General features: G+C 38.2%; 1 protein-coding gene and 1 pseudogene across 1 annotated transcript in view; one reads left to right on the top strand and one right to left on the bottom strand.

The window, feature by feature from the left end:
* Window positions 1–418, bottom strand: part of LOC121382427 (inactive polypeptide N-acetylgalactosaminyltransferase-like protein 5) — an 83008-nt gene extending 82590 nt beyond the window's left edge. The window contains exon 1 of the mRNA XM_041511978.1: window positions 256–418. The gene's annotated coding sequence lies outside the window, so the exon portion shown is untranslated. The remainder of the gene's footprint in view (window positions 1–255) is intronic.
* Window positions 1–15827, top strand: part of LOC121387642 — a 50300-nt pseudogene extending 34473 nt beyond the window's left edge.
* The last annotated feature ends 2126 nt before the right edge of the window (window positions 15828–17953 follow it).

Raw genomic sequence — 17953 nt, forward strand, 5'->3', positions numbered from 1 at the left:
TAACCCACTGTACCAGACAGACAGCACAGTTACCTGAGGTGTGTGCCCAGGACAGCTTGTTTGAACCTTAATCGGATATAAGCACAAAAATAAGTTAAAATTAAATTAAATGTGTCTATTTTCAGACGTGCATTTTCGGATATTCAAAGTAGATTTTTACATCATTTAAACAAGGTGTTAAATTCTGGATTACTAAAGCACTATTAAAATATGAATACTAAAAACATGTGGCGTATAAAGAAAGACAGCGTTTACCTGTAACGTAAAAATCACACTCCACAGGCTGTTAAAAAACTGGGTTAGTCGCTTAATACTGTCACTGTTCGTGTGAATCCACCCGTGAAAGACGATCCTTCCTGTTCAGTGTTACCGTCCGTAGTGTAGATAGGTAGTGAGAATCGACCTGATAACGGCATGTACTCTGGCCTTTAACACTCTGCTGTGGATGTTCGTAACCCTATCAAACACACACCGGTTGTGTATGAACATGAAGACAAAACAATGCCCCTTACATACGGAACTGTTGTCTTGATCATGACCTACTCGTGTACAGTACAGTACGGTGTATACGGAGTCATAGGTAACTCGAAGCCAGCTATTTCGTTGTTAATGGGATCCATCGTTCTGCTCGATTCTATTCATTAGGTCTATACTCCGTGCTGGGTCGGGGGGGGGTATGTGTTTCACGGGAGTATTATATCCATTAGGTCTATACTCAATGCTGGATCTTAGTTTGTTTTTTTGTTGTTGTTTTTTGTTGTTTTTTTAAATCACCAAATGTGTTTCACGGGTGTATTATATCCCAAAAGAGACATCGCACAAGACAATAAGGGTATAGGTCAGTGGTTAGGGCAATTGCGTGACTTGCGGTCGGTAGAAAGATCAATTTCCTTTAACGTTCTGTGACTTCTTTTAAAATGCCTGTACGATAATGATTTAAGTGTTCACAACCATAGCATTACCATTATACACGTCTCCGGGGCAATAAAGATTTATTGCCCCAAAAAAAGCCAACCAGTTATTGGATTGAGTTTTCCTTCAATTGCAAATCGATGGAAGTGATATGTTAAAATAATGTTCGCACTTAACTGACCGTAAAAGTCTCTCTCTCTCTCTCTCTCTCTCTCTCTCTCTCTCTCTCTCTCTCTCTCTCTCTCTCTCTCTCTCTCTATCTATCTGTCTCTCCCTCTTCACCCATCTCTCCATCTCTATCCTTCCTCTCTCTCTCTCTCTCTCTCTCTCTCTCTCTCTCTCTCTCTCTCTCTCTCTCTCTCTCTCTCTCTCTCTCTCTCTCTCTCCCTCTTCACCCATCTCTCCATCTCTATCCTTCCTCTCTCTCTCTCTCTCTCTCTCTCTCTCTCTCTCTCTCTCTCTCTCTCTCTCTCTCTCTCTCTCTCTCTCTCTCTCTCTCTCTCTCTCTCTCTCTTATTTTCTAGGCCAACGCTTATGTTATTGACATATTTAGATACCTACTGAAGTCTAAATGATGTGCTTGGATGTCGCTAAAAACTACAATCTCGCCATGTTATAGCATCATTTACTAATGCAAAATGCAAACATTGCTACATTTCAATAAACTGTTTTGTCAGGCTGTGGCAGCCCAAATATACCAGCGGTATAAAGATAATATATTAACACGTGTAAAAATTACGTCACTAAACGTAAATTTTGTTTATTGTTGTGGGTGTTAAATTTCACGGTGTCAAAATATACGCATGTTCAGTCCATAGCTGTATCTAATATACTTTTCAGTATGTAAGATTGATGTAAGCACATACATGGGTTAGACCAGTGGGGGGAGTGGGGGGGGGGGGGGGGGGGTAAACAGAGATATTTAGCGTACATTTTGGATCGTAGCAGTGTACAGTGGTTGGATCCGGTCAAATAATTTCAAGGTAGGTAGGCAGGTAGGTAGGTAACTAGTTTAACGTGCTCCTATACCACAAGGGTTTCGAACACGCCTAATTTCAAAGAACAACAGTACGACCCATTAACATAATTCGTGACAGTCACAATCGCAAGTATCGTAAATATTAAAGGCACGGACACACTAGTTTTTAAACACTAAGGCATATTTCTCACTATTAGAGTCGTTTATGATCACTGAAATCAAACACTACTTATATTTTATTGTTTAGATTATCCATTGTTTCTAATACCACAAAATGCAATTTCATATTTTTAAAAACGCACGTGCGTCTGAGAAGTAACGGTTATGGAGTCTATTTTTAAGGGTATTGTTTCACTCTGTTGTATCCAAATTTGTTACAGGTTTGTAAATTAACCAAACTTAGTGTCCATTTTTACGGGCTGAAACTAGGGTCTAGGTGAAAAATATGCCTTAGTGTTTAAAAACTAGGATCTGTCCCTTTAATAAAAACTAATATGTCACTCCGAGTAATCGATTGGGATTTTTTAACTATTGGCCTAAGCACACAATTCCAGTGACGAGGCTGTACTCCAAAATCTATGTGGTCGAATCTCAGCTCAGCCATTATGATATAGTGTTTTAAAATAAATCTGTAATTTTACGTAATGCAAAAAAACAAAACATAAATCAAATGCATACCTTTCAATTCTACCGGCCTCGGTGGCGTCGTGGTTAGGTCATCGGTCTACAGGCCGTACTGGGTTCGGATCCTAGTCAAGGCATGGGATTTTAATCCAGATACTGACTCCAAACCCTGAGTGAGTGTTCCGCAAGGCTCAATGGGTAGGTGTAAGCCACTTGCACCGACCTGTGATCCATAACTGGTTCAACAAAGGCCATGGTTTGTGCTATCCTGCCTGTGGGAAGCGCAAATAAAAGATCCCTTGCTGCCTGTCGTAAAAAGAGTAGTCTATGTGGCGACAGCGGGTTTCCTCTAAAAAAAACAGTGTCAGAATGACCATATGTTTGACGTCCAATAGCCGATGATAAAATAAAAAAAATCAATGTGCTCTAGTGGCGTCGTTAAATAAAACAAACTCTTTTTTTTACCTTTCAATTCTAGATGGATCCAACCATTTGGTACGTGAATGCCCTGCACGGTCAGCTGACCTACAGAAAAACTCAACAGAGTTTTACCTGATAATATATCAATTTGTCTTGAAACGTATATTATTATTATGTTATACTATTACTAGTATTTCAGTGATATTTCGATATTTTTCGCTAAATTACAAAATTTACCGGAAACGTTACCATAAAAACGTTAACATTCCTTTGACGTCACGTCAACAATACTTTGACGTTTGTTGTTTTCAATATGCATATTGATGTCAAAGCGATACTACGTGCATTCTTGTGAATATTGTTTTAACTTAAGAAATATACGAACAGAATCGTCGTTTGACATTTATAAGCATATTTATTTTAAATGTGTATAAATCTATAAAAAGAATTTTTAAAGAAGGAAAGAAAGAAAGAAATGTTTTATTTAACGACGCACTCAACACATTTTTTATTTACGGTTATATGGCGTCAGACATATGGTTAAGGCCCACACAGATTTTGAGAGGAAACCCGCTGTCGCCACTACATGGGCTACTCTTTCCGATTAGCAGCAAGGGATCTTTTATTTGCGCTTTCCACAGGCAGGATAGCACAAACCATGGCCTTTGTTGAACCAGTTATGGATCACTGGTCGGTGCAAGTGGTTTACACCTACCCATTGAGCCTTGCGGAGCACTCACTCAGGGTTTGGAGTCGGTATCTGGATTAAAAATCCCATGCCTCGACTGGGATCCGAACCCATTACCTACCAGCCTATAGACCGATGGCCTAACCAGAATTTCTAAAGTGCATGGATCTAACACTACCGAATGACGACTGTTAACGACTCTGCTGTTCTGTTGCATTATTTTCTTTAAGTGTTTGAGTGGATATTGGAATAGAGGTAAGTGTTTGACAATTGATTGTTCGTTTGGTTTGTTTGTTTATCAGAACCGTTGAAAACATTAACATTTATTTTGCTTAACGACACCACTAAAGCACGTTTATTTAGGAATCATCGGCTGTTGGTGATTGTGACAGTCTAACAGAGGAAACCCGTTAAAAAAAAATGTTTAGTAGTAGCAAGGGATCTTTTATATGAATCAGTCCACAGACAGGATAGCACACACCACGGTCTTTGATACACCAGTCGTGGAACGAGAAATAGCACCGACGCGAATCGATACCAGACAGACCGCGCATTGATCGGGCGAGCACTTTACCACTGGGCTACGCCCCGCCCCCACTACCGTTGAAGTCAGAGATGGGGCTACATATACATTGGCGGAGTCAGGATTTTCTATTAGAGGCCATTTCAAATTATTTTTGTGCTATGTCCAATTAATGTTCAAGCACGCTTTCCTGGGCACACACCTCGGCTATCTGTCCAGGACAGTAGGTTAGTTGTTAGTTGGTTAGTGAGAGAAAAGAGGGTGTAGTGGTCCACTGAGTCGTTAAAACTCGCTCTGGGTGGGAGCCGGTACCGGGCTGCGAACCCAGTACCTGCCAACCTTATGTCCGATGGCTTAACCAGGACAGACCGGCCTCGGTGGCGTAGTGGTTAGGCCATCGGTCTACAGGCTGGTAGGTACTGGGTTCGGATCCCAGTCGAGGCATGGGATTTTTAATTCAGATACCGACTTCAAACCCTGAGTGAGTGCTCCGCAAGGCTCAATGGGTAGGTGTAAACCACTTGCACCGACCAGTGATCCATAACTGGTTCAACAAAGGCCATGGTTTGTGCTATCCTGCCTGTGGGAAGCGCAAATAAAAGATTCCTTGCTGCTAATCGGAAAGAGTAGCCCATATAGTGGCGACAGCGGGTTTCCTCTCAAAAATCTGTGTGGTCCTTAACCATATATGTCTCACGCCATATAACCGTAAATAAAATGTGTTGAGTGCGTCGTTAAATAAAACATTTCTTTCTTTCTTTAACTACCGAGGCCGGTATTTTTTCTCAAACATGCAGCGCTTTTCATCAAGAGACGCTATCGTGAAGAACATTGTGGTACAATGATAGCATAATTGTCTCCCTTGAATCTTAAAATTATTTTGCTCGGTAGTGTATCTTTATATTGTTAATACGGCATTCATAAATAAGAATACTACATGAGTGACCGTTGGATGCCATTTAACTTATAACGAGGTGTTTTAAAACGTAACTAGCGATAGCAAGTTCGTTACGTTTTTAAACATGAGCTGAAAAATAAATGGTATCTAACGGACACGAATTTAGTAGTCTATTTCTTACATATCCTCTAAAACCTGGTTTTAAACCGATTTAACATAATTTCCAACTAAAGCTTACTTACAGCCCTTATGCGTGTAGCTATCTTACACGTCATATACTAATCAGTTTTAGGGTAACCTTTACGTCACAAATCAATCAATTTCGATCGTGGCTTTTGCTTCTATTGTTTGTACCGGCCTCGGTGGCGTCGTGGTTAGGCCATCGGCCTACAGGTTGGAAGGTACTGGGTTCGGATCCCAGTCGAGGCATGGGATTTTTAATCCAGATACCGACTCCAAATGCTGAGTGAATGTTCCACGAGGCTCAATTGGTAGGTGTAAACCACTTGCACCGACCAGTGATCCATAACTGGTTCAACAAAGGTCATGGTTTGTGCTATCCTGCCTGTGGGAAGCGCAAATAAAAGATCCCTTGCTACTAATCGGAAAGAGTAGCCCATGTAGTGGCGACAGCGGGTTTCCTCTCAAAATCTGTGTGGTCCTTAACCATATGTCTGACGCCATATAACCGTAAATAAAATGTGTTGAGTGCGTCGTTAAATAAAACATTTCTTTCTTGTTTTTCTATTGTTTGTTTGGGATTTTTTGGGTTTTTTTTTTTTTTTTTTTTTTGGGGGGGGGGGGGGGGTCATCTGTCGTGACCGAGTCATCATCTTTTTTTAAGCCAATCGTATAACTTTATTTGTTTTTTATCACACGTATATGTGTTACTAGAATGATTTATCATAAATAACGAATGGTGTTCTCACCAACGGGTTTGTAAGAACATATAAGATATCCACACTGGCACCAACGGTTAATTTCTTGCTGATTCATTTGTCTGTGTATATTTACATATTATGAATCAGATTGTTCTGCACGTTCTGGGGTTAGCAATAGTCCATAATGCATTTCTATTAAGGTCATACTTAACTTATACCCTAGTCACATACCCTAGTTTATAAGCACTACGTCGTTTTTGTTTTGTTTAGTTTTTTACTATTAAAGCTTCGGGGGGGGGGGGGGGGGGGGGGGGGGGGGGGGGGGGGGGGGGGGGGGTTGTGTTGTGTGTGTTTTTTATAATTTAAATTAGACGTATTTGCATTTAATTATTTAGAGTATTCTTTGTTCGTACATCTTAAAGTGTTTCTGGTCATCCAGGTTTTTGCAATATTCGTCTGAGAAGTAATGGTTATCGAGACATTTCTCTAGTTATTTTTAGACATAATTTCCCCGTTTAAACATCACAGACTTTAGCTTCTCTCTGTTATAACAGTATCAAAATGTTTTGCATATTTGTAGATTAACTAAACGTAGTGTCCATTTTTACGGGCTGAAACTAGGGTATGCACCTTTAAACAGGAGTGGCCGTCAAATATCATTTATCTTACAACAAGTTGTTTTAAAACGTATCTAACGAACGAAAACGAGTTGGATACGTTTTTTAAACAACGAGTTGTAAGATAAATTGTATCTAACGGACACGAATGATGTATTCTGTTTCTTACATATATTATATAGAGAATACTACATGAGTGACCATTAGATACCATTTATTTTTTAACTCATTGTTTAAAAACATATCCAACTCGCTTTCGCTCGTAAGATACGTTTTAAATAGTATCTAACGCCCATTCTTGTAGTATTCTCTATATAATATGTTATAGTACAGTACAATACAGTACAGTACGGTACGGAACGGTGCGGTACGGTACGATACGGTACGGTACGGTACGGTACAGTGAATAGCATAGCTTAAAGGGACATTCCTGAGTTTGCTGCACTGTTTAAGATGTTATCGACTAACAGAGACTTTTTAACGATTATAATTACATATCAAATATATTGTTCTGCCTAAAATATCAGTGGTTGTATATGAAACCATTTATTTTTGTCTCGTTGTTTAAAAACATATCCAACTCGCTTTCGCTCGTAAGATACGTTTTAAAACAACTCGTAAGATAAATGGTATCTAACGGCCATTCTTGTAGTATTCTCTATATAATATGTTATAGTACAGTACGGTACGGTACGGTACGGTACCGTGAATAGCATATTCCTGAGTTTGCTGCAATTTTAAAGATGTTATGGACTAACAGAGACTTTTTAACGATTATAATTACATACCAAATATATTTTTATGGATAAAATATCAGTGGCTGTATATGAAACGTGTTTCTGATCGTTCTAATATTTGTACTAGGTCAAATTTCATTTTATTTCCTAAAATATGTTGGGTTTTTTTTTCGTACGTACGAAATTATTGAAGACAAAATCCAGTTTGGGCTTCTTACAAATATTAAGACGACCAGAAACATTGCATATACAGACACTGATGTTTTAAACAAGAAAATATATTTATTATGTAAGTTTAATCGTAGAAATATTTCATTAGTCGGAAACAGCTTACAATGCAGCAAACTCAGGAATGTCCCTTTAATACAGTTGGACCTTGGATACATTATCTGAAATTGTAGTTCAAATCTAGCCGGAGGCCGGGTCATCATTTTTACTTAACATTCGTAGCACTAACATTCTCAACTGCTGTAATAAATATTCTCAACTGCCGTAATAAATATTTTCAACATCTTAACGTAAATAATTTTTATATCATGCAATGAACTTACCTGCAATTGCCTTACTGCTTTAACTGCTGTTGATAAATCTGCCTGGGTTTCCACGGCACCGCTGGCGACAGGTGTCATGTTCGCTCATAACCGATGTCAGGTATGTGTAGACAACTGTGAAGAAAAAAAGAAGTAACGTGGATAGCATGCCACACGTTAAGTATTTCTACGACAAATGTCACAACAATTAAGTCCATCCTCACAGCAGCTAGGAGTGGCATTTAGCTCGGTCAGTAGTGCCTTTGAACGCCAGAGATGTTTGGGTCATAGGATCGTTCCTGTTTATGTCGGGGTTTTTTTTCTTCTTTTTTTTTGGGGGGGAGGGGGGGGGGTTGGGGGGAGGTAAAGTTGTTGTGGGAGGGTGGTGATGGTGGGGTTTTTTTTTCGGCTCTATCTTTTTTTCTCTTCTTGTTTTTCGTTTTTATTTTATTTTGTTTTTATTTTATTTTGTTTTATTTTGTTTTTCTACCTTCTTTTTGTGTTTGCAACAAGTGCCCCATGACTGGTATATCGGAGATCATTGTATGTGTTGTTCTGTTTGTTAAAACGTGACTCTTTTTTTAAAGATTTATTTTGTATTTCAAAACCTAATTGCTGGCACACACATTTTTGAAAAAGATTTATTTTAAAATAATCCATATTAATGAAGATATCAAACTTACTTCTTTTTTTGTTTTCAATTTTAGAAATATTTATTTTATACCAATATTTCAAAACGATATTGCTGGCACACATTTTGTTGTTGTTGTTGTTGTTGTTATTTTTGTCGTTGTTGTTGTTGTCCAACAATGGCAGTTTCAAATGTTCTGAGGTGTTGTTAAAATATGTACCTTTTGCATAAACCCCCAAAACTAGAGATATTATAAATGCCATGTTTGTTTTTTTTAAATTCAGTTATGAACCCAGATTACTCTATACCACCTGCCACGGTGTTTGTCGTTGCCATGGGAGATATTGTTCGACATTTGCTAGGGGCCGGATGTAGGTCGCTTGAGTTGTAATGTTATTGAGTCAAAGGATCGGCCGTCCTTGATGGATTCTGGTTCTCTGTCATCTCAACCAGTGTCACATGATTAACATATCAAAGCCCATGGTATGTCTTGCTGCTTTTCTGAAGGCGTAGTCTGTGAGGCAGCCGTTCTCTCTCTCTCTCTCTCTCTCTCTCTCTCTCTCTCTCTCTCTCTCTCTCTCTCTCTCTCTCTCTCTCTCTCTCTCTCTCTCTCTCTCCCTCCCTCTCTCTCTCTCTCTCTCTCTCTCTCTCTCTCTCTCCTCTCCTCCCTCCTCTCTCTCTCTCTCTCTCTCTCTCTCTCTCTCTCTCTCTCTCTCTCTCTCTCCCTCCTTCTCTCCTCTCTCTCTCTCTCTCTCTCTCTCTCTCTCTCTCTCTCTCCTCTCTCCCTCCCCTCCCTCCTCTGTTCCTCTCTCTCTCTCTCTCTCCCTCTCTCTCTCTCCCTCTCTCTCTCTCTCCTCTCTCTCTCTCCTCAGCCCTCTCTCTCTCTCTGTGTTCCCCCCACTGTCTCTTCTCTCTCCCCTACTCTCTCTCTTCTCTCCTCTCTCTCTCTTCTCTCTCTCCCTCCTCTCTCCCTCCCTCCCTCCCTGTCTCTCTGCTCCCATCTCATCTTCTCTTACAACGTAGTGGAAAGGAGAATATGCTAACAAATACTTGTATACGTCTGTTGTGTTGCTCATCCATGTTTACACGTAGTGGAAAGGAGAGTGCTAACAACTACTTGTATAGTCTGTTACTGCCTGATCAGCTCAAAGATTTTAAGAAAGTCGTGCAGATACTTCAAGGGGGGTAACTATCTATTATTAGCGTTATAGAATACATTTAGAGTTAATTACCTTGAAATAAACTTCTTCTTTTTTCTTCTTTTTTTCTTTTCTTTTTTTCGCTCTCACTGGCATTGGCAGTTTGTAAATAATCCATTTTAATAGAGATTATATGTATCATAGAGTCGGTTTGTTATTCTGAGCCCACTGGCACTGTAGATAGTATGTATGATCTTCCGTATCAAAACTCCATGACAGTATTATACAATCTTCAAAACCAGTAGCCCGAGTGTGCTGCCATTTTAACATGTTTACGTCTAACAGATACATTTTTCATGACTAAACTTCCAAATTAAAGATATTTTTCTGTTTAGAGTATTAATCTGTTTAAACAAGGTGTTTGTTATTGTCCTAATGTTTGTAGTAACCAAAACCAGATTTTACCTTCCAATAAAATAAAAACTAATTATCAAGAAGAAGAAAAAGTGTGTTTGTTAGAGCACATTGATATAAAACTTGGTATATACACCCTGTCAACATAATATTATATTTAATGCATACACCATGTCCATATATGTGTATGTCTGTCTGTCTGTATGTATGTCTGTCTGTCTGTATGTATGTATTGATGTATGAATATCTATATATTGTATGTATGTCGAGGTTGACTGTTACATACATAGATATTAACGCACTGGCGCAGGGGATAATTAAATCCTTTCTGGCCTCACAAATTGTCCCATGCCGTTGCTGGGACTCGAACCTGTGGCACCGAATCGCCCGAAAATTGCAAGACTAACCACGATACGCTCTGAGCTATCGAAGCTTCCATATATGTATGTATGTATGTATATATGTATGTATGTATGTATGTATGTATGTCGACATGTATGTCGATATGTATGTATGTCTGTATGTCTGCATGTATGTATGTATGTATGCTGTATGTCTGTATGTCTGTATGTCTGTCTGTATATATGTCAGTTGTCATTTAACTTCTGTCCATGATAGACCTTCCAAGTCACGGAGACAAGTCTCCGAAGCAAAGTTCCACAACAAAGTTCCTGACACTTCAACTCAGAACTGTTACACTATGAAATGATTTTGCAGAGTTTTCATTCGGAAAGCCATACATCCCGCCGTCACTGCTGTTGTTGAAATTACTATCAGTATCAAGGAAAGAAAACATCACATCTGCAGATGCAGTACTATATAATACTGATATCCAAAAGAAAATGATTAAACTATGGTAAAGTCAAACAAATAAAAATAAACAAATAAATAAATCGAAAAGAAACTTTACATACATAAAATTTGAATAATGTGATAAATATTTTTACTAAATGATCAAAAGGAACCAATTTCGAAACCACTTTACAAACACTTTGCATGTATCACGAAGTGTATTGTGACGTTTAGATGGTGAACGTCGTGCTACTTTCATATCCCACCGGGAGGGAGGGGAGGGGGAGGGGGGCAGGAGTTTAGTTCAGTCGGTTGAGCGCTCGCCTCAGGTGCTTTTGCTTGGGTTTTCTCTCATTCCAACCAGTGCACCACAACTGGTCAAAAGCCGTGGTATGTGCCTTCCTGACTGTGGGAAAGTGCATATAAATGATCCCTTGCTGCATTAGGAAAATGTAGCAGGTTTTCTCTGCTGACTATGAGTCAGAATTACCAAATGTTTGACATTCAGTAGCCGACGATTAATTAATCAATGTGCTCTAGTGGTGTCGTTAAACAAAACAAACTTCATATCCCACCGTTCCGTTCGTTGGTTTTCTATAATACAATTTCAAGCCTTGTAAAGTTTCTTTTGGACGTCAGTATACGAGTATATGGGTTTTGTGAGTGTAATAAAAGCTGTGGTATGTGTTATCCTGCCTATGGGAGGGTATATATAAAATACCCCTGGCTGCTCATTGAAAAGAGCAGCTCGTGGTACTACATCATATAACCGCAATTAAAATGTGTCGAGTAGATGAAATATTTAATTTCTTCACTTCAGTGATGTTGACCGGTCTCGGTGGCGTCGTGGTTAGGCCATCGGTCTACAGGCTGGTAGGTACTGGGTTCGGATCCCAGTCGAGGCATGGGATTTTTTAATCTAGATACCGACTCCAAATCCTGAGTGAGTGCTCCGCAAGGCTCAATGGGTAGGTGTAAACCACTTGCACCGACCAGTTATCCATAACTGGTTCAACAAAGGCCATGGTTTGTGCTATCCTGCCTGTGGGAAGCGCAAATAAAAGATCCCTTGCTGCTAATCGGAAAGAGTAGCCCATGAAGTGGCGACAGCGGGTTTCCTCTGTGACGGAACATGCTCTTAATTTGTTTTCATTTTATAATAAATAGCTAGGGTTTAGAGATATCTGAGAGAAGCAAAAAGGACAGAACGATAGGAAGGTATCCCGGGGGAACGTTAGTCCGGTTGGACTTTGGTAAATATTTTATTTCTGCTCTGTTGTATAACCTTGTTGTGATTGATGTGACTTTTAAATATTTTAATACTGTATTATACCAATATTCTTTAGACAGTGTCTTCGGTCATCTGACGAAGTAAATCGTAGACTTTTTGTTCTAACATTATACGAGTATTTGGTAATATAAAGCTTAGCCAGTCATCCTAGAAGACCTAGGTAAACTGTAGGTTATTGTCTTTATTGTGATAGGTACCGGTATTAATTCTGTGTTACAAGGTTACTGAATGAGTAGTTAAGGGTTAATTAAAAATTAACCAGTTAGGAATAGTGTTGTAATTCCTTTATTAATTAAGTTCTCCTGGCAGCGTTTCTCAATTATCACACGTGTGGGTGTTGTGTCACGGTGAAGTGATTAGCATATTGTGTAAACTAGACACCTAGAGATTAACTAATTAAGTGATCAGTTCTGGGTTGTTATTATTGTTGTTATTAATTAACTACTGCGGCTGTACATTTGTCGGCGTAGGTTAATACAGATTCCAAAGTGTATTGTGTTTTGTTGTGTTTTCTAGTGAACTAAACGTGCTATAATAATATATACTTTATATAAGATCGTATCTCTGATCATACCTAGACGAGCCAAAGCGGTTTTGAACTGCCCGTTACAGAGAGATCTAATAGATATACAGTTAGGAGAGATATTTGGACAATCGTGTTTTATTCAGTTACGGGTATTATAGAATCCCCGTGACACCTCTCAAAATCTGTGTGGTCCTTAACCATATGTCTGACGCCATATAACCGTAAATAAAATGTGTTGAGTGCGTCGTTACATAAAACATTCCTTTCTTTCTTTCGTCATAAAGATTGTATTAGCTTAAACCTTAAATTTCGTATGTACGAACAAAACAACAAAAATTAATAATAATAATATAATATATATATTACGAAATAAAATTTGAAATATCTGCTACAAACATTAGCACCTGTATGATAGGAAACACATTCGATACACAGACACTGGTATTCTAAACAAGAAAAATTAAACTGACATGCAATTTTAGTCGCCAAAAAGAAGTCTCTATCAGTCGGAAACAATGGCAGTAAACTCTTTTAAATTTAGTATAATGCAGACAAGGATGTTTTAACAAAATGAAAACGTTAAAGTTTGTTTTGTTTATTAATCATAGGCTATTGGATGTCAAACGTTTAGTAATTTTGACATAAAAATGTACTAAACTGCTTGAAAATCTACGCACAAGGACTGTACCTAACTTAAATTAACTGAAATTGAGGGGTGTGTGTGTGTGTGTGTGTGTGTGTGTGTGACAAAATTACATTTTTAAAATACAAAACATTTCTTTTGATATTTTGTAATTTCGTAGCTTCCCCCTGCCCCCCCCCCCCTCCCACACACACTCCAAGTACGGCCCTGAATACTAACAACTGAAAACACGTGTATCGTTGTGCCTGTTTTAAAGGGACAGATCCTAGTTTCAGCCCATGAAAATGTAGTTTAGTCTAAAAACCTGTAACACATTTGGAAAAAGTTACAATTGAGTGAAACATGAGTCTGTGACTTTGAAATACCCTCTAAAAATAGACTAAAACTCGACTCCATAACTGTTACTTCTCAGACGCACGTGCGTTTTTAAAAATATGAGAAATGCCTTTTGTGATATTAAAATCACCAGCATGACCAAAAACACTCCAAATGTGCGGAAATGAATAATCCAAACAATAAAATCTAAGTAAAATATGATTTCAGTTATGAAAAAACGGCTCTAATAGTCAAAACTATGCTTTAGTGTTTAAAAACTAGGGTATGTCCCTTTAAGTATTAAAGTCTGTAAAGCAGAGTTAACAAACTACATATATAACTATCATATCAGCGGGGGGTTTGACGCGATGTTTATTGTCGCCTTTGTCAGGACCTGCCTCAGCCAATCTCGTATTTTGCCTCGAGATACGACGGACTATCCCGTCCGTGTTTGTATCTCCTGTTTTCTTTAGTCACAACGGAGAAGGGTGTCTCCTGGTTCATTTTAATCCCAATATTATTGACGGCACATCAATTCCCTTTTGTGCTCTAACTTTTTTTCTTCTTCTTCTTCTCGCTTTAACTGCACAATCGTGTTTGCTCTGGAATCCATACAAGCGACTTTGTTAAAGGAAAATTGAATGTTCACTTTACAAAACTTACATTGGCGACATATATATATAATATATATATATATATATATATATATATATATATATACAGACACACGAGTTACGAAAGGCAAAGGTTGTTCGGGTGTCGCCTTTGTTTGCCGACACCGCTGGTTGGAGGCTGTTGCAATATTATGGTTTTAAGCGACGAAGATCAAGCTTTGTCCATCAAACAAAACAATATAATTCAGCCGAGTGGTCAAATTGAAAACGACAGGCTAAATTCTTTGTGAAATTACTTTGTGTAAACTAGCCCGAAGCGTCGCTCTAACACAGCCAATTCATATCTCTTCGCAAACTCTCTTTTACAACATCTGCTTCACACACTGCAATTATTTCGTGAATACTTTCAAAGAGTGCCGTATAATAGCACGTGTGTGAAACCCAGTCTAATTTGAAATAGCAGACACTGTCGTTGACGAAGGAGGGAGTGGGTGGAGCTAGGGAGGGGTGTTTTAGATGATACAACAGTAAATATCTAGATGATACACCAATAATTCTCAGTTTAAATTTAATTAAAATTGGAGTCCACAATTTGTCCGTAATATGATAATTTAATAATAAAGTAAACGTCGAATGCAGAAGCAGAAGAAAACGAAGAAGAAGAAGAAGAAGAAGAAGAAGAAAACGAAGAAGAAGAAGAAGAAGAAGAAGAAGAAAACGAAGAAGAAGTAGAAGAAGAAGAAGAAGAAGAAGAAGAAGAAGAAGAAGAAGAAGAAGAAGAAGAAGAAGAAGAAGAAGAAGAAGAAGAAGTAGAAGAAAGAAGAAGAAGAAGAAGTAGAAGAAGAAGAAGAAGAAGTAGAAGAAGAAGAAGAAGTAGAAGAAGTAGAAGAAGAAGAAGAAGTAGAAGAAGAAGAAGAAGAAGAAGAAGAAGAAGAAGAAGTAGAAGAAGAAGAAGAGAAGAAGTAGAAGAAGAAGAGAAGAAAGAAGAAGAGAGTAGAGAAGAAGTAGAAGAAGAGAAGAAGAAGAAGAAGAAGAAGAAGAAGAGAAGAAGAAGAAGAAGAAGAAAAGAAAGAGAAAAGAAGAAGTAGAAGTAGAAGAAGAAGAAGAAGAAGAAGAATAAGAAGAAGAGAGAGAAGAAGAAGTAGAAGTAGAAGAAGTAGAAGAAGAGAGAGAAGAAGAAGAAGTAGAAGAAGTAGAAGAAGTAGAAGAAAAGAAGTAGAAGAAGAAGAAGAAGAAGAAGAAGAAGAAGAAGTAGAAGAAAGAAGAAGAAGTAGAAGAAGAAGAAGAAAGAATAGAAGAAGTAGTAAAGAAGAAGAAGAAGTAGAAGAAGAAGAAGAAGAAGTAGAAGAAAAGAAGAAGTAGAAGAAGTAGAGAAGAAGAAGTAGAAGAAGAAGAAAGTAGAAGAAGAAGAAGAAGAAGAAGAAGTAGTAAGAAGAAGAGAAGGAGAAGTAGAAGAAGTAGAAGAAGAAGAAAGAAGAAGTAGAAGAAGAAGAAGAAGTAGAAGAAGTAGAAGAAGAAGAAGAAGAAGAAAAAGAAGAAGAAGAAGAAGAAGACGAAGAAGAAGACGAAGAAGAAGAAGAAGAAGACGAAGAAGAAGAAGAAGAAGACGAAGAAGAAGACGAAGAAGAAGACGTAGAAGAAGGAGAAAAAGAAAAACGAAGAAGAAGAAGAAGAAGAGAAGAGAAGAAGAGAAGAAGAAGAAGAAGAAGAAGAAGAAGAAGAAGACGAAGAAGAAGACGAAGAAGAAGAAGAAGAAGAAGAAGAAGACGAAGAAGAAGAAGAAGAAGAAGAAGAAGAAGAAGAAGAAGAAGAAGACGAAGAAGAAGACGAAGAAGAAGACGTAGAAGAAGAAGAAGAAGAAGAAGAAGAAGAAGAAGAAGAAGAAGAAGAAGAAGAAGAAGAAGAAGAAGACGTAGAAGAAGGAGAAAAAGAAAACGAAGAAGAAGGAAGAAGAAGAAGAAGAAGAAGAAGAAGAAGAAGAAGAAGAAGAAGACGAAGAAGAAGACGAAGAAGAAGACGTAGAAGAAGGAGAAGAAGAAGAAGAAGAAGAAGAAGAAGAAGAAGAAGAAGAAGAAGAAGAAGAAGAAGAAGAAGAAGAAGACGAAGAAGAAGACGAAGAAGAAGACGTAGAAGAAGGAGAAAAAGAAAACGAAGAAGAAGAAGAAGAAGAAGAAGAAGAAGAAGAAGAAGAAGAAGAAGAAGAAAACGAAGAAGAAGAAGACGAAGAAGAAGAAGTAGAAGAAGAAGAAAACGAAGAAGAAGAAGAAGAAGAAGAAGAAAACGAAGAAGAAGAAGACGAAGAAGAAGAAGTAGAAGAAGAAGAAATAAAGTATATAAGGTTTACTGAATTATTGAATATTGAATAAGTTGACGTTTGTTTTGTTTAACAACATCACTAGAGATCATTAATTTATTAATCATCGGCTGTTGAATGTCAAACATTTGGTAATTGTTTACATGAAGTCTAAGAGAAAACCCGCTATATTTTTTTTTAGTACCAAGGGATCTTTAATATATACATTTTCCCACATACATGACAGCACATTCCACGGCCTTTTGTATAGCAGCCGTGAGGGTCTGGTTGAGACGCGTGTGTGTGTGTGGGGGGGGGAGACAATACGAGAATGGGTCCACTGAGGTGGTTCGATCCTACGACGCAAGCAACTCAGGCCAGCGATCTACCGATTGAGTTCGAGTCCGCCCCTAGGAGAGAAAAAGAAGAGGTAATGAAGTATGAGGTTTATAAAACACATCAATTAACTGTTGCAATTATTACCGTTTACAGTCTAAATCTATAGAACATTTCGGGTGAGACGTAGTTCAGTGGTACAGCGCATGCCTGATGCGCGATTGATCTCGGATCGATTCCCGTCGGTGGGCCCATTGGGCTATTTCTCATTCCAGCCAGTACTCCACAACTGGTTTAACAAAGTCATTGGTATGTACTATCCAGTCTGTGGAATAGTGAACATAAAAGATCTCTTGCTGGTAATCGAAAAGAGTAGCTCATGAAGTGGCGACAGCGGGTTTCCTCTCTCAATATCTGTTGTCCTTAACCATATGTCCGACGCCATATAACCATAAATAAAATGTGTTGAGAGCGTCGTTAAATAAAACATTCCCTCCCTTCCTTCTATAGAACATTTCGTCATGTTCAGTCTGAATTTGTACATCAATTCGTCATGTTCACGATCTGTATCGGTAACATTTCGTCATCATCACGGTCTCAATGAATGTAATAGTTCGTCATCTCCGCAGTCTGAATCAAACGAAGATTTTCGCATTGTTTCCATTCTGCTTCAGTCTTGATTTCAGGGTTGAATCATTAGAACATTTCGTCATGTTCCTATTCTCAATCAATAAAATGTTTTATCTTTTTCAGTCTGAATGGGTTTAAAAAAACCCACTTCGTCACAGTTTGAATCAGAAGATTTCGCCTTATTCATTATGTGAATCATAATGTGGTATGTGTTATCCTGTATGTGAGGTGATAAAGATCCCTAGATACTAATGTGGAAATAAAGAGGGTTTCCTCTAAGACTTTAAATTATCTCAGAATTAACAAATGTTTGACACCCAGTAGCCGACGATTACTAAATTAAAGTGCACTAGTGATATCGTTAAACAAAACAAATTTGAACTTTAATTTTAACAAGTTTTAACGAGAAGAACATTTGGTTCTGGATGGAGTTTAATCGTAGAATGCTCGCAGAATGAATAGATCTCCCTCGACGGAATCGGGGTATCCCCGTTCCAACCAGTGCTCCGCGACTGGCATA

Source organism: Gigantopelta aegis, chromosome 2, assembly GCF_016097555.1.
Source record: "Gigantopelta aegis isolate Gae_Host chromosome 2, Gae_host_genome, whole genome shotgun sequence".
Classification (NCBI taxonomy): domain Eukaryota; kingdom Metazoa; phylum Mollusca; class Gastropoda; order Neomphalida; family Peltospiridae; genus Gigantopelta; species Gigantopelta aegis.